The sequence below is a fragment of the Lytechinus pictus genome, chromosome 14, assembly GCF_037042905.1.
Source record: "Lytechinus pictus isolate F3 Inbred chromosome 14, Lp3.0, whole genome shotgun sequence".
Taxonomy (NCBI): domain Eukaryota; kingdom Metazoa; phylum Echinodermata; class Echinoidea; order Temnopleuroida; family Toxopneustidae; genus Lytechinus; species Lytechinus pictus.
This window is the reverse complement of record NC_087258.1, coordinates 22,047,028-22,060,012: the sequence shown is the minus strand read 5'-3', so window position 1 is coordinate 22,060,012 and position 12,985 is coordinate 22,047,028.

Below are 12,985 nucleotides of genomic sequence, written 5' to 3'. Positions count from 1 at the left end.
ACAATACTTCATCTTATCCCTAGACAAACCGATTTCCGATGTCCCTTGATGAGCTGATTTTTAGAAAAATTTGTTGATTTGCATGACTGATGACAACTACCCCCCCCCCCACACAGACACACCCGCACCTCCCCCTCCCCCTCCCTCTCCTCCTGTCTAACGGTTCCAAGACATGTGCTCCGGCGACAAATGCTCCACTGCAAATTCCCGGCACACATTATAATGGAATGACCAACTTTAACCCTGGATCCTGGATTTAAAACCTTATACCCTACCCTAAACCTAACACAAAACCATATTGTAACCCTAACCCTGGCCCCTTATCTTACACGAAGTAAAGCTCTGAGCAATTGTCGTCGGAGCAAATGTCGTGTCGCCGTCTACGAAGCATGATTCACCCTGTTGAATCGATTACACCCCTTCAGCTGTACTATTGGTCAAGTGTCTTCCCACTTCTGTTCTTCCTAGTTCTTCTCATCCCTTGATTGATTGCCTTCAAAGTACCCTTCGATGTGAGACACACGTCATCCCCTCCCATCCCCTCTTTGTCATGTTCATGTTGAGTCTCTTCCAACAATTCTATCTTCTGCATCAGTCACACCGATGGAACTCGCTCCAGACCGATCAAAGTAAATTTGTTATTTCGAATGGTTTATGTATCAGTCGGTATGGAGCCGGTTTCGTTGATGTAACTGTACCATTATCTTTTGTGTTCTGACTTTTACCATGCCAACCAATAGAAGCCAACACATGTCTGAGTGAATGTCTGTATCTTTTTTTGGTCCCCATTTTCCTTATTCGTTCTGTTTACCAGCGTCTGTTTTAGTGTCAGTTTGAATATCCCGCTTCATACCTTTCTTCCTCCCCCTCTACTCTCTCTCTCTCTCTCTCTCTGGGGTTCTTTTACCACCATCATCATCATCACCACCACCACCATCGTCATCACCATCATCCTCAAAACCACTACCACCACCATTATTGTCATCATGACCAGTATGGCCATCATCATCGTTATTAGCATCATCATCATCAGCGGCATCACCACAATCATCACCATCATCATCAACATCATTATCATCATCATTATCAGCAGCATTATTTTTATCATCATCATCATTATCAGCAGCAGCATTATTATTATCATCATCATCACCATCATCATCATCATAACTATCATCGTAACCCCCTCCTCATCCTTATCATCATCACCACCCCGCCACCTCCACCACCACCACCACCACCACCACCACCACCATCATCATCATCATCATCATTATCAGCAGCAGCATTATTATTATTATCATCATCATCATAACTATCATCGTAACCCCCTCCTCATCCTTATCATCATCACCACCCCGCCACCTCCACCACCACCACCATCATCATCACCATCATCATCATCATTATCATCATCATCATCACCATCATCATTATAACTATCATCATAACCCCCTCCTCATCCTTATCATCATCACCACCCCGCCACCTCCACCACCACCACCATCATCATCACCATCATCATCATCATTATCATCATCATCATCACCATCATCATCATAACTATCATCATAACCCCCTCCTCATCCTTATCATCATCACCACCCCGCCACCTCCACCACCACCATCATCATCATCACCATCATCATCATCATCATCATCATCACCATCATCATCATAACTATCATCATAACCCCCTCCTCATCCTTATCATCATCACCACCCCGCCACCTCCACCACCACCACCATCATCATCACCATCATCATCATCATTATCATCATCATCATCACCATCATCATCATAACTATCATCATAACCCCCTCTTCATCCCTATCATCATCACCACCCCGCCACCTCCACCACCACCACCACCACCACCACCACCATCATCATCATCAACATCAAGCCGATCTTTATCTTTTTCTCAGTCATTCCTCCTTGATAGTATTATATGGATGCATTTCTTTTCTTCAATGTACTCTTTCGTTATCCTCTAGTTCCTATTCTCATCATGCGTTTCCCTCCTTCATTCCATCCTCCACCTCTTCCTCAATAAACTCCTTCTCTTGACAGTGAGATTCCTATCGAATTAACTCGTTGTGTTCTTTATCCCTCCAACCCACTCCTTCAAAGTCCCTGACATGTCAAGCAGCACGTTACGCAGAGAAGGAAAAAAAATGGCGCTGAGCTTTCACGACGTAATTAACGTCATAATCCCGGGTGTCTGAAATTGCTTGAGACGGTTCGTGATAGGGGCTCTATAACCATGTAAACTCAATTAAGCCACTCGTTTGTTTTCTCTAAACGCGAGACAAGTCGTGCGTGTATATGATTTTTAAGGGGTCGGACTGAGAAGAAAGACCCACTGATATTGCCCATTATTAATGTTCGGCGACCAAGCGCATTAAACACTGCTGTTTTACCATCTCATCAGACCAGTCGTGACATCTTCGTCCCAAACGCCCATGCATTCATATTGTGTTTAAGGGCGGCATGTTTCATGGTCATACCGTTTTTTTTTTAAATCTTTCTTAGAGGTATAATAGACATGAGAGCCCGTATTCTGAAATCAGGTTTAACTTAGACCATGGTCTAACTCTTTGCTAAAATTATGGGAAGCCAAAAGTGTCATAATTTTTATTAAGTTGTATGTTTCTTATATTTACTGCATGTGCTCTTTCCTGATTCTTCAATGGTGAAGACAATCATCTATTTATACTTCCTAGACAATTATGAATGATATCAGAGCCAAATGAGCTAAAATATAATATCTCTACTGTTAGTGATGTATGTAACAATTGGCTATCCATACTTAAACCACAACTTTAAATCTGAGTTTAAGTTAAACCCGACTTTAGAATACAGGCCGTAGGATCTAGGATGAATACAACATCTTTCTTTAATGCATCATCTTTCTCGGAATTTATGTATGAGCTCGTTTCATAAAAAATATGTTTATCGATGATAACTTTTTGAATAAATGGGGGCATTCAACTTTATTTTTGTAAATGTTCACAGGGTTTCAAACACATTCCCAAACAATTTTATTTTTAAATTGTCAATATATGCCTACATATATGTCTACATAATTATTTTCTTGTAGTCAGTAGGGTGTAAGGCTTTATGAAAATACATCTAATTTAATGATTTTTTTTTAATTATATTTTTTTTTAAGGGGAAGGGGTATACCCTAAACCAGTAAACAAGATGTGGAAAACTCAGAAATATTTTTCACTCGCATCCCTCTATAATCATAAACACAGCCTTTTCTGGTTTTGGCGTTTTTTTGAAAACCCCTATTGCTTATAAAGAGCGGTCACGCGCCCATAACCCACGATCCCACTTCGACCAGCAATATCTTCCGTAATTAGGCGCTCCTCTCCATGGTCTTGCGAATGTATGATGACTTGAGTTAAGTCCCTCCTGCTAGTCCTTTATCAGAAATCTATGACAAATCTATTATTGACCAATCAAACAACAATGTACAACGGCAGTCTATCACCCAACTGACAAGAGATTTATGAAGGCGCTGGATTATTTGAAATCCGAGTCCCGTTTCATAAAGGCTTATTATAATTACAAATGCACTATTGCTATTACAACTTTTGTTGTATCAGCCAATCAAATCGAAGGATTGCAGTAGCTTTAAACTGTTATTGCAAATTTGTTACTAAAACAGGTTTTATGAAACGGGCCCCTGAACGAACCGTTTCTCCTAGGAGGATTCTCGAAGCATCGTTCGTGCTAAAAGCCCTTACAACCAACTTCCCTCGACCAACATGACCAAGCTACTTCTTTTGTCTCGAATGTTGGATTTTTCTGAAGGTCGTTTTGGCTTGATAATTTTATATAAACAACATCGTACTTTAATTTCCTCGCGAGTTTTACCGGAAGGCGCTGTTGATCTTAAAGAGGATTGTGTAATAGACTGTGAACCTGAGGGGGTTGGTGTGAAATTGTGAAGGTCATATGAGGGACACTCTCCCGGTTTTTTTTTCCGGATTATCCGAAACATTGTATGAACGTGAGGTTTCGATCAATAATAGCGTACTTACACATCCACCTCGCAGACGCCTTTTGGAACGTTGAGAATCTATTAAAAATGTCCGTCAAATAAAAATGGATAGATTAGAGGTCATTGTCAAAAGCTGGTGAACCGGGAGAGCACATCCCCGATGCACATCGTCCTATATAAGCTTCGGACCGGACGAAAGACTGCATATATGTCGTCTGTTCAGAGTACATGACGACATTGCTGTTTTGAATCACCGATTTTCGATAACGGCTGCTTTGTTATGACGGTATTTTGACAAAAGATTCTCTGCGTTATATAAAGCGTCAGCGAAGTGATAGCTAAAATGCTTTAATATCGAGCCTGTGGTTGAATTATGTGGTTGATTTTTATTTGTATAGCGAGGGGTCCATGATATAAAAGCACAGCTTCTCAGTGGACCACTCAATTTCCAGCAGAACATTATTGATTCACCGTGATAGTTTTTTTTTAGAATTGCAATGAGTATTCATTATCTTGGTTTAAAAATTATGACAAAATATTATATTGCATGCATTATACTCTAATTTCATGACATGTGAATATTTTATACTTTCCTATGTAGGAAATGAGAAATGATAAAAACTGATACTGATAATGCTTTAAAAAATAGATAATTATTTACAGGTAGGGTGATTTTTGACATGATAGATAAAACGGAAATGAATTTAAATTTCTTCCCTCTGCAATCCAAGAAAGCTCATATGCCGTAATCCCATTTTAAAGTTTGTTGCATTATATGCATATATTTTAGGCATTCCATGATTATACATACGCCAATTGGTCATAATAGGGAACGAGAATGATCATCAAGCCATATGTGTTTTTTGGTAGCTTCGGAATGATTTCGTTTTCTCGATCGGTGTGAAAATTGGGCTTTTTCATTAAATCGCCGTTTTGCGATCAGCTCTCTGAGAATGAAAGACCATTTAAGATGACAGGTCTGTCTGTTATCATTATGATCACGTGACCCTCTGATTGATGGCCAATATTGAACGAGTGATCCATTTTGATTGATGATGTCAATCGCAGCTTGCATTAATTCCTCATTTTTCATTCTTTCACGCACCTCACCATCACAATTAAAAAGTTTTCCATTGACAGAGTCCGTGAAAGTATGAAGCATTGTTGACGTGTGACTTTATTCATTCATTCCACGCTAAATCCTTTGGCATATCCTATATGACTTGTGTACCATTAGAAATCAGTAAAAATATTCAAGGAGAAATCTAAGTGCAATTGCTATGCGATCTAACCTATGGTGTCCGAAAAGGGGAATGTATGAAGAATAATACTTGTTGATATATGTTGATAATTTGATATGTTGCTTTATTATATATTCCACGCTAAACCCCGTGGCATTATTACGTGGCATAAGAAGTCATCCCCAACATCCAAGGAGAAATCTAAGTGCCACTTTTATGCGATTCAACTCTGAGATTAAAGGAGAATGAAACTCTTGGAGCAAGTTAGCTTTTGTGAAAGCAGAAAAATCAAAGAATAAGATCAACAAAAGTTTGAGTAAAATAGGACTAGCAAAAGAAGAGTTATGAGCATTTGAATGTCTAGATCACTAATGCTATGGAGATCCTCCCATTGGCAATGCGACCAAGATCTATGATGTCACAGATGAACAACTCTCCCCTTTTGGACACTGAAAATATACCCCAAAACATCTCTTTTTGCTCATTCTAATCATATGACAAACGATTCATCAATGATATAATGTTGTGAAACCTCTGTACTTGTCCTCTCATAAAGAGAACACCTCACCTTGTGATAGACTCTATAAAAGTGAGAATATAAGTGAAATAAGTACTAAAGTAATGAGGGAGTTGTACGTGTGTGGCATCACAGATCTTGGTCGCATTGCCAATTGGAGGATCTACATGGCATTAATGATCTCAATATTCAAATGCTCATAACTTTCTTATTATTCATTCAATCTTCCTCAAACTTTCAACAATATGTTTGTTTGATTTTTCTCTTTGATATGGATTCAGCTGGTTTCAAGGGTTTCATTCTCCTTTAAGTTTGATTTCCAAAGCAATATGCTAATGTCATCAGCAGCACAATTAAAAGATTCCCATTCCGTGTCCATAATAGGAAAAAATAATACTTCTACATAATACGTGAGACTGGGTCATTTACTTCATCAATTCTGCACTTAGATCCTCGGCATATTAGCACAAAAATTCTATCGCAATTACTCAAAGGGAAAAGGGGGAAATCCACTTTAATGCAATTCAAGTTTAAACTAGTTTAGAATTAAAAGCTGTATATTAATTGTACATGTATAGTGCGCCACCACATATAAATGTTTCCTATTCATTGTGTCCGAGAATGAGGGAATATAATTATAAAATGTGACTTTTGCATAATAGTAGACAAATATAACCTGATTCATTCTACCCTATTACCCCTATGCCATATCACCAGAAAATATTTCTCAATATATTATTCAAGGGGAAAATAAATCCACTTTAATGCGATTTCATTTTTACTATTACGTTTGAATCGAAATTAATATGCTTCCCATGCATATTATAGTGTGTGAGAAAAAGTGAGCTTTTGAGAATAATACTCTTGCATTGTAACCGGTATAATATCCGAACTGTTTATTCATTTCTGCACTAAATCTAGTCGCATGTCAGTATCAACACCAAATATATTTCTAACTTATTCCAAGCGAGTGAGGGGGGGGGGGGGGGACCATCCACTTTAGTGCAATTCAACTCTAAGATTTGTAGTTTTAATTAAGAACAATAAAACAAATGTTATCACTGTCATATCTGAATTTGTCCCCCCCCCCCATAGCACCCCAGAAAAGAACAAGGCAAACGCCAAGCGTTGTCTCGCCTGCATATTGCAGTAATTAAGAGACTGCATGTCAAAACTATGCTATATGACTTAGATGGACCTCTGTTACGAGTTTGGCGATCCCACCTCGAAGCTATAGAAAGTTATTGTGTGTACAACACAGTACAGTGCCAGTCATGGAAAGTGCATTGACCTTTGACCTTAATCAAATTCAACTCAAATTCGAACTTGACCTGCACCTTCAAGAGATGGACCTCTTGTATGACTTTGGCAATCCTACCTCGAAGATATAAAAAGTTATTATGTGTACAACACAGCACAGTGCCTGTCATGGAAAGTTCATTGACCTTTGACCTTAATCAAATTCAACTCACATTCGAACTTGACCTGCACCTTCAAGAGATGGACCTCTTGTATGAATTTGGCAATCCTACCTCGAAGATATAGAAACTTAGTGTGTGTACAACACAGCAGTGCCAGTCATGGAAAGTTCATTGACCTTTGACCTTTGACCTTAATCAAATTCAACTCACATTCGAACTTGACCTGCACCTTCAAAAGATGGACCTCTGTTATGAATTTGGCAATCCTACCTCGAAGATATAGAAACTTAGTGTGTGTACAACACAGCAGTGCCAGTCATGGAAAGTTCATTGACCTTTGAGCTTATTCAAATTCGACTCATATTCGAACTTGACCTGTACCTTTAAGAGATGGACCTCTGTTATGAATTTGGTGATCTCACCTCGAAGCTATAGAAAGTTATTGTGTGTACAACACAGCACAGTGCCAGTCATGGAAAGTTCATTGACCTTTGACCTTATTCAAATTCGACTCATATTCGAACTTGACCTGTACCTTCAAGAGATGGACCTCTGTTATGAATTTGGCGATCTCACCTCGAAGCTATAAAAATTTATTGTGTGTACAACACAGCACAGTGCCAGTCATGGAAAGTTCATTGACCTTTGACCTTATTCCAATTCGGCTCACATTTGAACTTGAACTGCACCCTCAAGAGATGGACCTCTGTTATGAATTTGGCGATCTCACCTCGAAGATATAGAAAGTTATTATGTGTACAACACAGCACAGTGCCAGTCATGGAAAGTTCATTGACCTTTGACCTTTGACCTTATTCAAATTCGAATCATATTCGAACTTGACCTGTACCTTCAAGAGATGGACCTCTGTTATGAATTTGGCGATCCCACCTCGAAGCTATAAAAAGTTATTGTGTGTACAACACAGCACAGTGCCAGTCATGGAAAGTTCATTGACCTTTGACCTTATTCAAATTCGACTCATATTCGAACTTGACCTGTACCTTCAAGAGATGGACCTCTGTTATGAATTTGGCGATCTCACCTCGAAGCTACAAAAATTTATTGTGTGTACAACACAGCACAGTGCCAGTCATGGAAAGTTCATTGAACTTTGACCTTATTCCAATTCGGCTCACATTTGAACTTGAACTGCACCCTCAAGAGATGGACCTCTGTTATGAATTTGGCGATCTCACCTCGAAGATATAGAAAGTTATTATGTGTACAACACAGCACAGTGCCAGTCATGGAAAGTTCATTGACCTTTGACCTTTGACCTTATTCAAATTCGACTCATATTCGAACTTGACCTGTACCTTCAAGAGATGGACCTCTGTTATGAATTTGGCGATCCCACCTTGAAGCTATAAAAAGTTATTGTGTGTACAACACAGCACAGTGCCAGTCATGGAAAGTTCATTGACCTTTGACCTTATTCAAATTCGACTCATATTCGAACTTGACCTGTGCCTTCAGGAGATGGACCTCTGGTATGAATTTGGTGATCCCACCTCGAAGCTATAGAAAGTTATTGGGTGTACAACACAATTGTTGACGACGACGACGACGACGCCGACGACGCCGGAAATAGTGATACCTATGTCTCGCTCCGCTACGCAGGCGAAACAAAAATGAAATAAACTATAAGACACTTGCTTTGTAACCGATAATCAGCCTGATGCCTCATTCTATACAAAATCCTCTTGAATATTATATATCACAAACGAACAATATCAAAGGGTGACCTCGATCATTGGAATTCAACTCTAAGATAAAGTTCGATTAACAGATCTCGTAAAATATTCGAAAGTCAACCACGACTGATACTTCCATCATAAAAATTGATAATGGATATTGTTAATTAATGGAACAGGAATTGCTACAGGGGAAATGACAAAAACTGCAAGTTACATTTTGTAGAGTGTTTCAAGTCAAAACTGGACTTTCCAATTCGATTCCATTTCAACTTGCTTGTTTTAAAGATAAGCTGGAGAGAGATGGGGAGGGGAGGGAGCAAAATAGAAAGAGGAGAGAGAGGGGGGGGGGGGAGAATTGGAATGTTAACTTTATTACATCTTGAAAAGATATGAATTTTTTGTCTACTAAGCTCATGACGCTTGAACCAAATTATATATAAAAAAAACAGATCATCACAATAAGAGCTAATCGGTAAACTCTTGGCGAATCAGACATCTTCTGATCGCAGATATCTCTCAAGGCATTTATTTAATTCCCTTGTCTGTAAATCATAATATCTTGAAATGGAAGGTGATTTGAATTGCTTATAATATGAAGTCTTGTTAAAACAGTTACGCAACATGATGATTTTTTACCTGTTTTTCCGAAAGAAAAACATGTTTTTAAATAACATGGATATCATTAATTCTTTTAATGATTATTTTGGAGCCCAAGTCTTAGAGTGGATTTGCATGTATTTGGTTTTTTTCTGCATTGTTCATAGATATTTGATCTGTTCTTAAAATCACTAGAAAAAAAAGCGTCCCTACATACATTCTCCAACGACATATTCATATTTCCTGTTGGACTTTCATGCAGATAGAGCATCATAATAATACTGCCAATAAATCGATCGGACTATTATGCTACTTCATACATTACTGCCCCCCCCCCTCCCTTTAATTAAGATTTATAGCACGTACTTCCTTTTAATATTTAAACATCCATCTATTTGAAAATAGCTGAAAAGCGTTTCATCCATATTTTTGTCCGACAAGTTGTCAGATCTGACAACTCTCCTTGATTCTGATTGGCTGAGAAGCACTGTTAATATTACTATGGTAAATGTCGGATAAAACGGGTCGTTCTTTAGAAAAGCATCAGAATACCCATGAACAGTTTACACCTTAAGCTAAGACTTTACAGCAATATTTTAGATTAGTCACCCGCTTTAACCTATGACGTTAAAAAAATACAAAATTCTCGTCATGAGTATGCCATTATGGATATTGTATTTGGGTTCTTTTATTAAGGAGACTTATTTTGTCTCGAAAGTTCTAAGAATACTACAAATAGTTGGGAGAGAGAGAGGGAGAGAGTAAAAGAGAAACTGATTATCTATGCAAGCATCGCTGGCAAGAGTGTCGCCATGGGAGGGGGGGGGGGTCAGAGATATGACAATCCCCTATGGTTTTAAACTAATGATGAAAACAGGAGCAGAAACAGAAAAGAAAAATAAAGGACACAAAGATGGCGCAGAAATAGAAAAATCTGGGTCGTCTAACTCTTTATTACTCAAGTCATTTATGCACCAAAAAAATAATAAAAATCAAAGTACCCAGATATCGCCTAAATTATGGTAGCTGAGATATTTCGTGCAAAGACGATTGTGCTGCACCAGAGAAATAAAATCATTCCCCTTTTCTTTAAGAACATGGGGGATTTATGTTCAGAGAACCGGCTATGGACTAACCATCCAGGGAAATCAAAAACATTACTTTGATTGCACGCCAAAGTAATATTAAAATAAATAAATGTTTTATGAACAGTGTATATGTCAAAAGCCAACATAATCTCATGAATAATTTGCCCTAGTTGTATTCATTTTGATGTTTTATTACAACATGTCTGCATGCATTATTCGATTCGATAGTCAGTTTATTTCTCAGGGATTTCTGGAAACCACACGTCTCGAGAGAAAAAAATGAACTATAATGTTTTCCTGAAAGAATTGTTTGAAATTGATTGAAAAATACCTTTAAAAGGGTTAATTGATTTGATTTCTATACGGTACACTTTCGTTTTATATAACAGTTCTTTTTTATTCGAAATCACGTTTGAGATAACATTTTTTTTTTCTTTTTCTTTTCCTGATGCATTTCTAAAAATGCTCGATACTGGCCTTCGAAAAAGTTCATAAATTGAACATGGTAAGTGCGCGCGCGCGTGTGTGTGTGTGTGTGGGGGGGGGGGGTCCATACCCACTCTAGCAAAACAATGTACATGCACATACTGCAATTTAAAGAGTTTGTGTCACAGGTCAACTTGATAGAATCTAACTTACGAATTATCGGTGAAATTAAGATAAAGAAGTCGTGTCAAAATCATGCCAATTGATAAGAAAAAATACATTCCCTTTGATAAGAATATGATCCTTTCAAAATAAATTATATTAAGTGCACCTCTAGCTCTGTAAAGGCACCTCTTAAAATTTAACTAGATATTTTTCAAGCCAAAGAAAGACATTAAATTAAATGAAAAAAAAAATCCACAAGCAAGCAAGCCCCCCCCCCAACAAAAAAAAATCATTACTATTGCAATATGCCAAGTCCCCCCCCCCCCTCATGTTTATTACTAATAGGGGGTATGCCCGCTTCCTTTTGTCGATAGATAAACATTTGCGGATCATCGCAATGGTTCCTGGGGGCTCAGTTCCCCAGAGCTATACTCCCCATGTTAAAAAAAATATATATATACACGATTTTGCCTTGCATCTATGTTTATTTGAGAAAAAATGCATTATATTTACATCAACATCATCACATAATACGTGTATACTCTTGTGTAATCAATTAGACTCCGGGTGGGTGTTTCATAAAGCTATTCGTAAGTTAAGAGCGACTTTAAGAACGAATGGTGAACCTTTCTTACGCGCTAGATAATCACCAATGAACATAATAATGGTGAACATCATTTCCCACAAGAAACGATCACCAGTCGTTCTTAGAGTCGCTCTTAACTTACGAACAGCTTTATGAAGCGGCCCCCTGGTTGCATGATGACTATAGTGTAGGCTTATATAACCATGGTAATCCTAGGTTCGCATCGGCCCCATGGTATCGCCTGATGGCTGGTCGCAATATTAGTTTCTCATCGACGTCCCCGGTATCTCCTGACGGGACGCTGCCCCGTGCAAGGTCTCTCAAAGCATGGCTGGACCTCTCTGTGGCTTCCTTCACACCGTTGTATGTCCGCATCATGGCCGCTGGTCTTCGCCTTGCAGGTGCGTCTCCGGTACCGCCGACCTTCCCCGCAGGTCAGGGAGCAATAGGACCAGTGGTTCCACTCGTTCCACATACTCCATCGACTCCATTCCGGACTAGTAACTGGAGCATGAAAATGAAATACAGGGAATTTGAAAAAACAGGTTTTTATAGCCAAGCGCACACTATGCGACCCGATGCGAAGAGGGCAAGCTGCCCCCCCCCCCAAAAAAAAAAACCCAGAAAAAGCCAAATGATCAAAATTGAATCGAAGGCAGACCTGGGGTCCGTTTCATAAAGAGTTACAACTATTGTAACCTTTCCATTAAGGCAACTACCATGGCAAGAGGGCTCAGCAGCCAATCATAATCAAGGTTACCATGGTAGTTGCCATAATGGCAAAGTTACAATAGTTGTAACTCTTTAGGAAACGGGCCCCAGAAGACTGGGATAAAGCAGTAAAGAAAAGGACGATGTTGATTGCTAGGTGAGTGAAATCAACAGGCCTAGATAATACTCAGTCTTCAAATGCATTTGGCGCGTTTTCGTTACTCTGCATTCAAAGTTATCATTTAAAGTGGTAACTCATCCTGAACGGATAAAACAAATAATCATGGAGAGGTTTCAATTCTTCTTCATTTTTAAAGGAGAATGAAACTCTTGGAGCAAGTTAGCTTTTGCGAAAGCCGAAAAATCAAAGAATAAGATCAACAAAAGTTTGAGTAAAATAGGACTAGCAATAGAAGAGTTATGAGCATTTGAATGTCGAGATCACTAATGCTATGGAGATCCTCCCATTGGCAATGCGACCAAGATCTATGATGTCACAGATGAACAACTCTTCCCT